Raw genomic sequence first — 13,910 nt, forward strand, 5'->3', positions numbered from 1 at the left:
TATCTCTGACATCTGTCCTTTATCTATCACCCCTCAATTTAAAGCTATGCCCCCTCGTGCTCGCCATCACCATACTCTGCACCCTTTCCAAAGCTTCCAAATCCTTCCTATAATGCGGTGACCAGAACTGTACGCAATACTCCAAGTGCGGCAGCAATAGAGTTTTGTACAGCTGTAGCATAACCTCATTGTTCTGGAACTCGATCCCTCTGTTAATAAAATACAGATACACTGACACACACCAAGACATACAGATACACAAACACACGTACACACAGACACAGACACACACACGCACAGACACACCCGGGTACAGGCTCCACCCCCCCCACCACACACACACACACACATCCGGGTACAGGGTACAGGATACGCACACACACACACACATCTGGGCACAGTGTCCACACACTTACCCGGGTACAAGGTGAACACACAGTGTCCACACACATACCCGGGTACAAGGTGAACACACAGACATACCCGGGTACAGGGTACACACACAGACACACCCAGGGGCAGGGTATACACACACACACACACACACACACACACACACACACACACACACACACACACACACACACACAGTTCATATCCGGTTTTGGGTAATGACTTACCACGCCCCAGTACAGATAGAATCTCTGCCATGGTTGCTGCCATGGTGATGTGACATTCTTGTGAATGTGTCTTTTCTCAATGATGTCCTGGGTTAATTATATAACACTGTAATTTCTTGGGATCATTAGACATACACAATAATGTCCTGGATAATTAGAGTCATAGAGATGTACAGCACAGTTTGGTCCAACTTGTCCATTCTGACCAGATATCCTAAATCAAACTATTCCAATTTGCCAGCATTTGACCCATATCCCTCTAAACCCATCCAGATGCCTTTTAATTGTTGCAATTGTACTAGTCTCCACCACTTCCTCTAGCAGCTCATTCCATACACGCACCACCCTCTGTGTGAAAATGTTGCCTCTTAGGTCCCTTTTATACTTTTCCCCTCTCACCTAAACTGATGCCCTCTCGTCTTGGGTTCCCCCACCCCAGGGAAAAGACCTTCTCTATTTACTCTATCCATGCCCCTCATGATTTTATAAACTTCTGTAAGGTCACTTCTCAGGCTCAATAGTGCCCTAATAACAGTGGGGATGATGGCAGGATAGAGGGGGTGGTAGTGTAGGGGAGATGGTGGTGGAGGGGAGATGGTGTCAGGGTGATGACGGTGGGGATGATGGTGGTATAGAGGGGATGATGGTGTAGGGGAGATGGTGGTGGAGGGGAGATTGTGTCAGGTGATGACAGTGGGGATGATGGCGGTGGGGATGATGGCGGTATAGAGGGGACGGTGGTGTAGGGGAGATTGTGTCAGGGTGATGACGGTGGGGATGATGATGGTGGGGATGATGGTGCTGGGGTGATGCGCGGTGTAGAAGGGATGGTGGTATAGGGGAGATGGTGGTGTAGAGGAGATGGTGGTGTAGGGGAGATTGTGGTGTCAGGGTGATGGTGGTGTCAGGGTGATGGTGGTGGGGATGATGGCGCTCGGGTGATGTGCAGTGTAGAAGTGATGGTGGTATGGGGAGATGGTGGTGTGGGGGAGATTGTGGTGTCAGGGTGATGGTGGTGGGGATGATGGCGGTGGGGATGACGGTGGTGTAGGGGAGATGGTGGTGTGGGGGAGATGGTGGTGTGGGGGAGGTTGTGATGTCAGGGTGATGGTGGTGTCAAGGTGATGGTGATGTCAGGGTGATGGTGGTGAGGATGATGACGGTGGGGATGATGGTGGTGTAGGGGAGATGGTGGTGTGGGGGAGATGGTGGTGCGGGGGAGATTGTGGTGTCAGGGTGATGGTGGTGGGGATGATGGCGGTGGGGATGATGGTGGTGTAGGGGAGATGGTGGTGTGGGGGAGATGGTGGTGCGGGGGAGATTGTGGTGTCAGGGTGATGGTGGTGTCAGGGTGATGGTGGTGTCAGGGATTTGGCAGTGTAGTGGAGATGGTAATGTACTGAAATGGTAATGCCAGTAATCTAGAGCCTCCAGCTGTGCACTGGAGACACGGCTCCATCATTTGACAAATTATGGCAACTGAATTCAATATATATCCTAAATAAAAGCTGGCTTTCTGATGATCATATAACTGCTGTTCTTCATTTTCAAATCCCATCGAGTTCACTAATGTTCTTCTGAGTAAGAAATCTGCCATCCTTTCCCAGTCTGGGACTCCTAACCCACTCTGAACTGCCTTCTGGGTAATTATGGTTTGGAATTAATTCCCCAACCGACAACATGCACTTCCTGTGAATTAATTGAAAAATGTTATCGTAATGTGCTGATTTATGATCCCATCTGATAGTGATTCCAGACAAGTTAAATCCCAATGTGAAACCTGGTTTGATTGATTATAAGTTTTATTTTTGCTTTTTACTTACAATGGTGGAAAATAATGGAATTTATTGACAGCAGTTTATTAATGCAACTGGTGAAATTCCATTGGGGTCAGTTACAATGTATGTTTGTGACGTAGGTGAGGACAGTGAAGGTCCTATAGCTAAGCTTGCAGATAACACAAATACAGGTGGGAAGGTAACTGGTGAGGATGTAACAGAGTCTGCAGAGAGATATGGACAGGTTCAGTGAGTGGGCAAAAACATGACATGGGGGATTTCAATATGCAGGTGGACTGGGGAAATTAGGTTGGCGGTTGATTGCAAGAGAAGGAATTTGTGGAATGTCTTTGAGATGGCTTTTTGGAGCAGCTTGTGGTGGAACCCACTAAGGAACAGCCAATAATGAATTTAGTGTCAAAAAATGGGGCGCTGGAAAAGCATCTAAGGAGCTGGAGAGTTGATGTTCCAGACAATACTGGAGTTAGTGTTGTGCAACGAGGCAGACTTGATACAGGAGCTTAAGGTGAAGGAACCCTAAGGAGGTGGTGATCATAATTTGATTGAATTTACTGTGCAATTTGAGAGGGAGAAGATAGAATCAGAGGTAACGGTATTACAGCTGAATAAAGGCAACTACAGAGGCATGGGTAGAATTGACTGGGAGAGGAGCCTAGCAGGAAAGATTGGGGAACAGCAATGGCAGGCTTTTCTGGGAGTAATCCAGGAGACACAGTAGAAAGTCATCCTGAGGAAAGAGAAGCATGGTACAGGGAAGATAAAGCAACCATCGCTGACTAGGGAAGACAAGGATAGCAGAAAAACAAAAGAGAAAACATATGATCTGGTGAAGGGCAATGGGAAACCAGAGGATTGAGAAGCTTGCAAAGACCAACAGAGGGCAAGAGGAACAGAAATAAAGAGGGAGAAGATTAAATATGAGGGTGAGAAGACTGTGAGAATTTCTTTAGATATATAAAAGGGCAAAAGAGAGGCAAAATTGGACATAGGGCTGGCTGCTGGAAAATGATGCAGGAGAGATAGTCATGGGAACAAGGAAATGGCTGAGGAACTGAATAATTACTTTGTGCAGTCTTCACAGTGGAAGACATGAGTAATGTGCCAAAAATTCAAGTGTGTGAGGAGGCAGAGCTGAATATGGTGGCCATCATGAAGGAGAAGATGCTAGATAAATTGAATGGCCTGAAGGTGGATAAATCACCTGGATCAGATGGACTACACCCCAGATGTCTAAGGGAGATAGCTGAAGAGATAGTGGAGGTGTTAGAGGTGATCTTTCAGGAATTGCGAGAATCAGGGAAGGTCCCAGAGGATTGGGCGATGAGGAAACTGGTGAAGTCAACATTGATGTCATGTGGTTGGAGGGTCCCAAGGTGGAAGATGCGGTGTTCATCTTCCAGTTGGTAGACAGCGTGGATTTGGCAGTGGAGGAGCCTGAGGATTTGCATGTCCTTAGGGGAGTGGGGTGGGGTGGGGGGGGGGAGTTGAAGTGGTTGGTCACAAGATGGTGGGATTGTTTGGTGTGTGTGTCCCTGAACCGCTCCACAAGTTTGCATCTTGTCTCCCCAATGTAGAGAATGTTTCACCTGAGGGGAATGTCTGGACCAGAGGGTATAATCTCAGATTAAGGGATCTCACATTTGAGAAATAACCTTCAGCACATGTCTCTGCTGATTAAAAGCAAAAATAATTTTTAAGAGATGTCTTAATTTTTCTATTACAATTTCCTTTTATGAATCTATCCTTTTTTGCTGATTTCATTTTGACAGGAGTGATATTAACTTTAAATGCATCTTTGAATACATCTACAGCAATTGTATTTCATGTACATCCATTTTAATCAAGACATTGAGTTTTCTTAATGTTTGCTCTTGATAAAGCATACACTGATATATGCCTTTTCTGGCTATATAAATGATCTTCAAATTGTATGGTTGCAGCATCAAACCCTAATGAAATATCCTCAAATTCTTATTCGGAAGTCTTTCAAGAAAAGTGACGGAATTGTGATTTGTAAAATAATAATCTCTGCAGAGTTGTTAGAAATATAGGCTTCAAACTTACTTCTCTGTAGTTGAATAGTTTGTTTACATGCATTCATAAATAAACAACCATGCAATTCCATATTATTCTCCTATAAAACCATTCACCAACACTGATGCATTAATATGAACAGTAATGTTAGCTTTGCGCAATTCAGTGTTGCTAAAACCAGTGTAGTAGTCAGTACGGCTTTGAAGTTATCAAAGACATTTTGACATTCTTTTGTTGTTTAAAATTGCTGGACTTGTTCTAACAAACTTGTTCAAGGAGCCATTCTAGTGCTGAAATTCAGAACAAATGTTCAATAAGATTCATACATGCCAATGTATCACAAAATATCTTATTTTGACTTAGGCACAGGGAATTACAATTACAAAATTATTTTTGCTCTTGTGCGTGTTATTTGGTCTTGTCCCATGGTAAATCACTTTTGTTTTAGAAAGTTCATTTTTAGCCAAATGAATGTCCTATTTGGCTCTTTGTAGCTGACCAAATAATTGTTCAAGAGAAGTAAACATTACTCTGATTTAACTAAACCCTGCCAATGCATTTATGTAGATAACACACTTGTGTAATCCTTCATAGACTTGATTTGTTAATGTTGAAAAGTTGCTGGTACATTTTTCACTCCTAACCATATAGCTCATAATGATAAAGTATAGAAAGGTCACCATGGTCCTACTGTCTCATTAGAGAGAAAGAGAGACAACTGGGAATGAGTTTAACCTGAGGGCCACCAAATCTCAGGGAAGGATAAAGTTGAGAATGCAGTACCTTAGACTCCTTACAGAGCAGAAGCAGGTCATTTGGTCCATCAAGTCCACATTAACTCTCTTTCAAGCATCTCAACCTGATCCACCACCTACATCTCTGCATTTCCCAAGGATAATCCATTTGGCTGCATATCCCTGGAACTATGGGCACTTGCATGACCACATTGATTTTGTAATGATCTATACAGTACAATTTGATTTGGTAAGGTCTGGTGAATCTCACTTTTAGTAGTTCCCTATGTCTCCAGCAACAAATTCTGAATTTTGACCTTTTTACTTGCTCTAATTTTCATTATTTGTTGAGCACCTTTTAACGCTTTTTGACCAAGTCACATACTTTGGTTAATTCTTTTTGGACATGAGACACATTGGTTGGATCTCTGAGCTCTGTTCTATGACATTTCCATTAATTAAATTAATGGGCTGTCTCACCTCATGTACAGTTGTTCAAAAGGACTGAATGTTACGGACTGAATGTGGCATCCCTAACAGCAAATGGCAACTTAGGAATTTCTTTATCCCAATTTCTGACAATAACCACAAATCTTTAAGGTTTGATACCATCTTTCTAATGCTTCTCAAGATTATGAATGAACATAGAACATAGATAGAACATAGAACAATACAGCGCAGAACAGACCCTTCGGTCCTCGATGTTGTGCCAACCTGTGAACTATTCTCAGCTCGTCCCCCTACACTATCCCAAAATCATCTATGAGTTTATCCAAGGATTGTTTAAATCTCCCTAATGCGGCCGAGTTAGCTACATTGAAAGGCAGGGAATTCCACTCCCCTATCACTCTCTGTGTAAAGAACCTGCCTCTGATATCTGTCTTATATCTATCATCCCTCAATTTGTAGTTATGTCCTCTTGTATAAGCTGACGTCATCATCCTAAGAAAAAGACTTTCACTGTCTACCCTATCTAATCCTCTGATCATCTTGTATGTCTCTATCAAATCCCCCCTTAGCCTTCTTCTTTTCAATGAGAACAGATCCAAGTCTCTCAGCCTTTTCTCATAAGACCTTCCCTCCAGACCAGGCAACATCCTGGTAAATCTCCTCTGCACCTTTTCCAATGCTTCCACATTCTTCCCGAAATATGGGGACCAGGACTGTACACAATATTCCAAGTGCGGCCACACTACCGTTTTGTATAGTTGCAGCATGATGTTGCGGCCCGGGAATTCAATCCCACTACCATTGAAACCTAACACACCGTATGCCTTCTTAATAGCACTATCCACCTGGGTGGCAGCTTTCAGGGATCTATGTACATGGGCATCAAGATCCCTCTGCACATCCACACTACCGAGAATCTTTCAATTGACCCAATATTCTGCCATCCTGTTATTCTTCCCAAAGTGAATCACCTCACATTTAGTTGCATTGAACTCCATTTGCCACCTCTCAGCCCAATTCTGCAGTTTATCCAAGTCCCCCCGCAACCTGGAACATTCTTCCAAACTGTCCACTACTCCACCGACTTTAGTATCATCTGCAAACTTACTAATCCATCCACCTATGCTTGTGTCTAAGTCATCTATAAAAATGACAAACCGCAGTGGTCCCAAAACAGATCCTTGTGGCACACCACTTGTAACCGGACTCCAGGCTAAATATTTTCCATCAGCCACCACTCACTGCCTCCTTTCAGAAAGCCAGTTTCTAATCTAAACTGTTAAATCACCCTCAATTCCATGCTTCTCCAACAGCCTATCATGTTGAACCTTATTAAAGGCTTTACTGAAGTCCATGTATAACACGCCAACTGCCCTACCCTCATCGACATGCTTGGTCGCCATCTCAAAAAACTCAATGAGGTTTGTGAGACATGATCTGCCCTTGACAAAACCATGTTGGCTATCTAAAATTAACTTGTTGCTTGCTAGATGATTATAAATCTTATCTCTTGTAATCCTTTCCAAAACCTTTCCTACAACAGAAGTAAGGCTCACTGGTCTATGATTACCTGGGTCATCTCTACTGCCCTTCTTGTACAAGGTCACAAGATTTGCAATCCTCCAGTCCTCTGGTACTAAACCTGTAGACAATGACGACTCAAATATCAAAGCCAAAGGCTCTGCTATCTTCTCCCTAGCTTCCCAGAGAATCCTCAGATAAATCCCATCTGGCCCAGGGGACTTGTCTACTTTCACTCCTTCTAGAATTGATAACACCTCTTCATAACTAACCTCGATTCTTTCTAGCCTAATATCACGTATCTCATTCTTCTCCTCCACAATATTCTCCTTTTCCTGAGTGAAAACTGATGAGGAATGTCATTTAGGACCTGTCCAATCTCCACAGGATCCACACTCAACTTCCCACTTCTGTCTTTGACTGGCCCTATTGCTACCCTAGTCATCCTTTTATTCTTCACATACCTATACAAAGCTTTAGGGTTCTCTTTTATTCTATTTGCGAAAGATTGCTCGTGTCTTCTCTTTGCTTTTCTTAACTCTCTCTTTAAATCCTTCCTAGCTGAAGTGTAACTCTCGATCGCCTCATCTGAACCATCTTGCCTCATCAACACATAAACCTCCTTCATCCGCTTAACAAGAGATGCAATTTCTGTAGTAAACCACTGTTCCCTTACCTTATCACTTCCTCCCTGCCTGCATGGGACATACCTATCAAGGACATGCAATATCTGTTCCTTAAACCAGCTCCACATTTCCAATGTTTGCATCCCTTGCATTTTGCTACCCCGTCTTAAGTCTTGCTTGCCCCATCGATAACTCTTGACCTGTGCATGTACCTACTCCTTTCCATTGCTAAACTAAATGTAACTGAATTATGGTCACTCTCTCCAAAGTGTTCACTTACAGCTAAATCAAACACCTGGCCTGGTTCATTACCAAGCACCAGATCCAGTGTGGCCTCCCCTCTTGTCGGCCCTTCGACATACTGTGTCAGGAAACCCTCCTGTACACAATGAAGGCATAAATTATTTTATTTTCAAACTATTCACTATTTCCTTGAATAAGTGTGACACAAAATTTGAACCTTAATCTGATTGTATTGCTTTGGGCAATCCATATCTTGTTAAAAAAAATGAACAAACTTCAGCAATCCAGAATCTTCTCCTGAAACGTGCCAGTTTTCTGTCCGTTTCGATAGGTTCCAGCACCCTCAGTGAGGCTAATATTTTTAACAACCAGGCTATTCCCCAAGATAAATTCAATTCTTTCTATTGGGATCTGTTACAATTCTTCAATTACAACCTCTCTATTTACTGGAGTAGGCCTTTTCCCAGCTCTTTATAATGGGTCTGGTATACGTCTGATTCCTTTCACTAGCATCAAGGAATACATTTCTTGACCACCTTGAGCCATCCTGTCTTCCTATTAGGTTTTAAGGGAACACATTCTTCCTGTCTTTTTGCAACACTTTTAAGACTGACTTCCCATTCTGATGCACTTTTCTCTGCAGGTTCCTCAGGCACTCTTATGATTGCAATAAGGCTCCCATTTTATGCAAATCTGGAATCCGTATAGTAGGAGGGATGTGGATGCACTGGAGAGGGTGCAGAGGACCTTTATCAGGAGGTTCCCTGCATTGGAAACGTTTGGTTAAGAGGAGAGTTCAGACACACTGTCGTTGCTTTCCGTAGAGCAGAGGAGTTTGAGGGGGGACATGATCGAGATATATAAGGTTATGAAAGACACAGACAGAAGAGACAGGAGGGGACATATGTCCGTGATGGTGGGCCCAATGACCATGGGGATAAATTGAACATAAGGGCCAGGAGGTGTAGAGCAGATATGAGGAAAAGCTTTTTCGCCCAGAGGGTGAAGGGAATCCGGAACTTACTGCCTGTAGGGATTGTAGAGGCAAAAACCCTCACAACATTTAAGAAACATTTAGACGTGCTCTTGTAATGTCAAGATGTTCAAGGGTATGGGCAAAATGCTGGAAAACAGGATTAGAATAATGAGGTGGCTGTTTCTGACTGGTGTGGACAGGCCAAAAAAAACCTTCTTCTGTAGATTTCTATGACTCTACATATCTCCTGGTGCTGCCTGCCTTGCTGTGTTCCCCCAGCCTCCTGCCTGTCCCTCCTGATGCTGCCTGCCTTGCTGTGTTCTCCCAGCCTCCTGCCTGTCCCTCCTGATGCTGCCTGCCTTGCTGTGTTCCCCCAGCCTCCTGCCTGTCCCTCCTGATGCTGCCTGCCTTGCTGTGTTCCCCCAGCCTCCTGCCTGTCCCTCCTGATGCTGCCTGCCTTGCTGTGTTCCCCCAGCCTCCTGCCTGTCCCTCCTGGTGCTGCCTGCCTTGCTGTGTTCCTCCAGCCTCCTGCCTGTCCCTCCTGGTGCTGCCTGCCTTGCTGTGTTCTCCCAGCCTCCTGCCTGTCCCTCCTGATGCTGCCTGCCTTGCTGTGTTCTCCCAGCCTCCTACCTGTCCCTCCTGGTGCTGCCTGGCTTGCTGTGTTCTCCCAGCCTCCTGCCTGTCCCTCCTGACGCTGCCTGCCTTGCTGTGTTCCCCCAGCCTCCTGCCTGTCCCTCCTGACGCTGCCTGCCTTGCTGTGTTCCCCCAGCCTCCTGCCTGTCCCTCCTGACGCTGCCTGCCTTGCTGTGTTCCCCCAGCCTCCTGCCTGTCCCTCCTGACGCTGCCTGGCTTGCTGTTTTCCCCCAGCTTCCTGCCTGTCCCTCCTGGTGCTGCCTGGCTTGCTGTGTTCCCCCAGCCTCCTGCCTGTCCCTCCTGGTGCTGCCTGGCTTGCTGTGTCCTTCCAGCCTCTGCAGTATTTTTTGTCTATAATTAACTTTCAGAAATGTGTTTTAGTCTGTCGAGTCCTAGTATAATGGAAGAAATTATTTTATTGGCATCACTTTTGGGATTCTGGCTTTTCTCATTTATTACTTTGCCTTCCTTCAATTTGATTCTTTAAACTGTCTTTATTGGTTGTATCAGGGATTTTAAGAACAGTGATGGCATGTTGGAGCTGCACAGAGCTCCAGGTCGATCACAGAACTGTGTGCAGTTCTGGTCACCGCACTGTAGGAAGGATGTGGTTGGACTGGAGGGGATGCAGAGGAGATTCGCCAGGATGTTGCCTGGGATGGAGCATTTCAGCGAGGAAGGGAGGCTGGATAAGCTCAGGTTGTTTTTCTTTGAGCGGATAAGGCTGAGGGGGACCTGATCGAGGTGTATAAGATTATAAGGGGCATGGGCAGGGTGGATAGGAAGCAGCCGTTTCCCTTAGACAAGGGGTCGATAATAAAGGGGGGGGGGGCTAATTTTAAAGGAGGAAGTTTAGCTGGTAGTTGAGGAAATCTCTTTTCGCCCAGAGGGTGATGGATTTTGGAATGCAGGGTCTAGGAGGGTAGTTGAAGCAGAATATCTCACAACCTTTAAAACCTTGGAGGAGCACTAGGAATATCATAATATTCAAGGCTACCAGCCTAGTGCAAGAAAGTGGGATTGATGTAAGTAATAGTGTATTGTTGGTGGTACCGAAGAGCCACTTCTGCACTGTGTGATTCCATGATTCCTAAGTAAACTTACCAGAATTTCGCATTGTTTTTCCCCTAAAGTTGAGAACGTATTGTCTAACTGTCCCAGCATTTCAACATTAGCCCTTGTTATGGACCAGACCAAACTCCCACAAAACATGTTAAGGAGATAGCCGAGACTCTAACTCGCAAAGTGCCAGGTGTTGCATTCAGGATGTTATTTGATTGGTCTCACTATCAGGTTTGAAGCAAAATGCTCTTTTTCCTGCACTATCGTTAAAATACGGACAATATAAAAATAAAAGAATTGGCTTAACTGTAATTCTATAGAAATTCTTAACAAAATTGTAAACTACTAATAAACAATTTTGGCTTGACTTTTCCTAACTTTTAAATGACTTCCCCCTGGTAATTCATGTGCCCTCCGCAACACCTCCCTTCTATTACCCACTGGTAATATCACTTGATGAGCTTCTGCACATTTCTCATCTGCCTGATGGTCTCCATTTCCTCATCAAGACATCAGTTTAAACTTAGTAACATTCTGGGATTCACTCAGATTTTTCTTCTGTCTATGCTTTTTCATACAACTGCTTTAGTTTTTCATCCTTCTATTGTAATTCAGCTAAACTTAAAAATATCTCCACCTGTTCCTTTTCCCCCTCAGTCATTTGATCAAGCATCTGATAATTAAACTTCAACTTCCTTATCTTTCCTCCTTGATTTATCCTCCATTGATTTGGTTTGATTTATTGTACTCACATGTACCTAAGTACAGTGACAAGCTTTGTTTTGCAAACAGTACAGGCAGACCATAGTAAACAAGAACATACAGATCATATGGTGCTTAGACAGAGTGAGGCATACAAGGCTGCACAAGAGTTGCACTAAAGCAAGATCAACATTATTTAAAATTAGCGGTCCATTCAGCTGTCTGACAATAGCAGGGAAGAAGCTGTTCTTGAATCTGTTGGTGCATGTGTTCAAGCTTCTGTATCTTCTGCCTGATGGAACAGGTTAGAATTGAAAAATGTGGTGCTGGAAAAGCACAGCAGGTCAGGCAGCATCCGAGGAGCAGGAGAGTGGCCGTTTCGGGCATAAGACCTTCATCAAGAATGTTGGGGGGAAGGGCCCTGAGAAATAAATGGGAGGGAAGGGAGTTGGGGTGGGGGTCAGATAGCTGGGAAGGTGGTAGGTAGATGCAGGTGGGGGTTTATGGTGATAGTTTGAGGAGAGGGTGGACGGGTGGGTGGGAAGGAAGATGGACAGTTTGGAGAGTTCCTTCCCACCTACAGCTGCACCATCCTTTTCAACCTATCACCATAACCCCCCACCTGCCTATCACCTTCCCAGCTACCTCACCCCCACCCCAACTCTCTCACTCCAATTTATCTCTCAGCCCCTCCCCCCCACATTCCTGACGAAGGCCTTATGCCCAAAATGTCGACTCTCCTGCTCCTCAGATGCTGCCTGACCTGCTGTGCTTTTCCAGCACCACACTTTTCGACTCTGACTCTCCAGTATCTGCAGTTCTCACTTTCTCCAAGGAACTGGTTGGAAGAGAGCATTACTGGAGTAGGAGGAGTCTTTGATGCTGCTGGCAGGTTTGCCATGGCAACAAGAAGTGTAAATAGAGTTGGCAAATGCAAGTTCAGTAAAATAGATTGTCTCATATCCAATTCTAGAAGCAGGAAGAAAACCCCAATTTTTAGCTGTAACATAGAAAGGAATAAGAGCTTCCACACTCAGCTACTGAATGATAAAACTAAAAGAAAATCCTGGTTCTGTGGGAGCTTGACCCAACCCAGTCAGGATGCTTCTATTGTTCCAACTTAAACATAAACAGATCTCACAAGCTGTTTACTTTCTTGACTTTGAGCTGACTGCTCACCAGCTCTATCTTAACTTTTCTGTATAAATAAAGCCAGGACAAAATACATCTCTGAAAGTCATAGCATCACTACACCAGTCACATTGTAAGGAGGTTCATTTTGTGAAACATCGACCTCTCCTCCACCCTACTCTTACACTATAAGTCATCCTGCACTACTGTTATCACTTAACATACTTGTTCTTTCTTCTCTTCTTTCTGATGATGGATTTACTTTAACATGTTTGTGCAACATCTCCAAATCTTAGTCCTTTGGCATTGTCAACTAGATAAGTCTCTTTACTAATCCTCCCTTTTAGTTTGTATGGATAACTGAAGCTCACTTTCAAAGCTTTTATCAACACTTTGTCTTCTGTCACATTTGTAGCGTGTTTGTTTGCCCATTTATCATCTTTGCCTATAGAATCTCTAAATGTTCCTTGATTTGATTTATCATTATTGCATGTACCGAGATACAGTGAAAAGTTCTGTTTTGCGTGCAGTACAGGCAGATCATACCATACAGAGTGCATTAGGATAACAGAACAGAGCGAGGAATACAATGTTACAGCTGCATGGAAGGAGCACAAAGAGCGAGATCAACATTAAATTTAAAATTTGAGAGATCCATTCAGAAGTCTAATAACAGCGGGGAAGAAGCTGTTCTTGAATCTGTTGGTGCGTGTGTTTAAGCTTTTGTATCTTTTGCACAATGGAGGAGGTTGGAAGAGATTATAACCAGGGTGGGAAGGGCCTTTGACTATGTGATTGCTTTCCCAAGGCGGTGGGAAGTGTAGATGAAGTCAATGGATGGAAGGTTGGTTTGTGTGAATGGATGGAAGGTTGGTTTGTGTGAATGGATGGAAGGTTGGTTTGTGTGATAGACGGGGCTGTGTTCACAACTCTCTGTAACTTCTCGTGGTCCTGGGCAGAGCAGTTGGAATACCAAGCCTGCAATGCATCTGGATAGAATGCTGTCTATGGTTCCTTTGCTATCTTGCATACTTCTTGAAGAACAATGACATGTCATCCAACACTGAGAATATTTTTTTCTTAAACATATTTCAATGATTAGTTTGAATGGATCTCTTTTGTCATGACCAAGTTGAATGGACTAAATCCAATCCTAGATTCTTTTGGGAACTTCCTGTGTGAAAATAACAAGCAATCCAATCACCTTTCCCAATCCTGAATGTATTTGTGACAATATGCCTTCATCATTGTCCTGAGAGTATGAAAGCTCCCTCCCAATCTTTGCAGGTGATAGGTCATGGACTTCAGTTGTTTTTGCACCAAACTGCAGATTATGTCCTGAAAAACCTTTCGATGTCAGGCTAGAGGCTTGGTCTAAC

General features: G+C 44.1%; 1 protein-coding gene across 1 annotated transcript in view; it reads left to right on the forward strand.

The window, feature by feature from the left end:
• emx1 (empty spiracles homeobox 1) overlaps positions 1-13,910 on the forward strand; it is a 44,940-nt gene that overhangs the window by 5,336 nt on the left and 25,694 nt on the right. The gene's annotated exons all lie outside the window — the stretch shown is intronic.

This window comes from Hemiscyllium ocellatum, chromosome 1 (assembly GCF_020745735.1).
Source record: "Hemiscyllium ocellatum isolate sHemOce1 chromosome 1, sHemOce1.pat.X.cur, whole genome shotgun sequence".
NCBI classification, from domain to species: Eukaryota; Metazoa; Chordata; class Chondrichthyes; order Orectolobiformes; family Hemiscylliidae; genus Hemiscyllium; species Hemiscyllium ocellatum.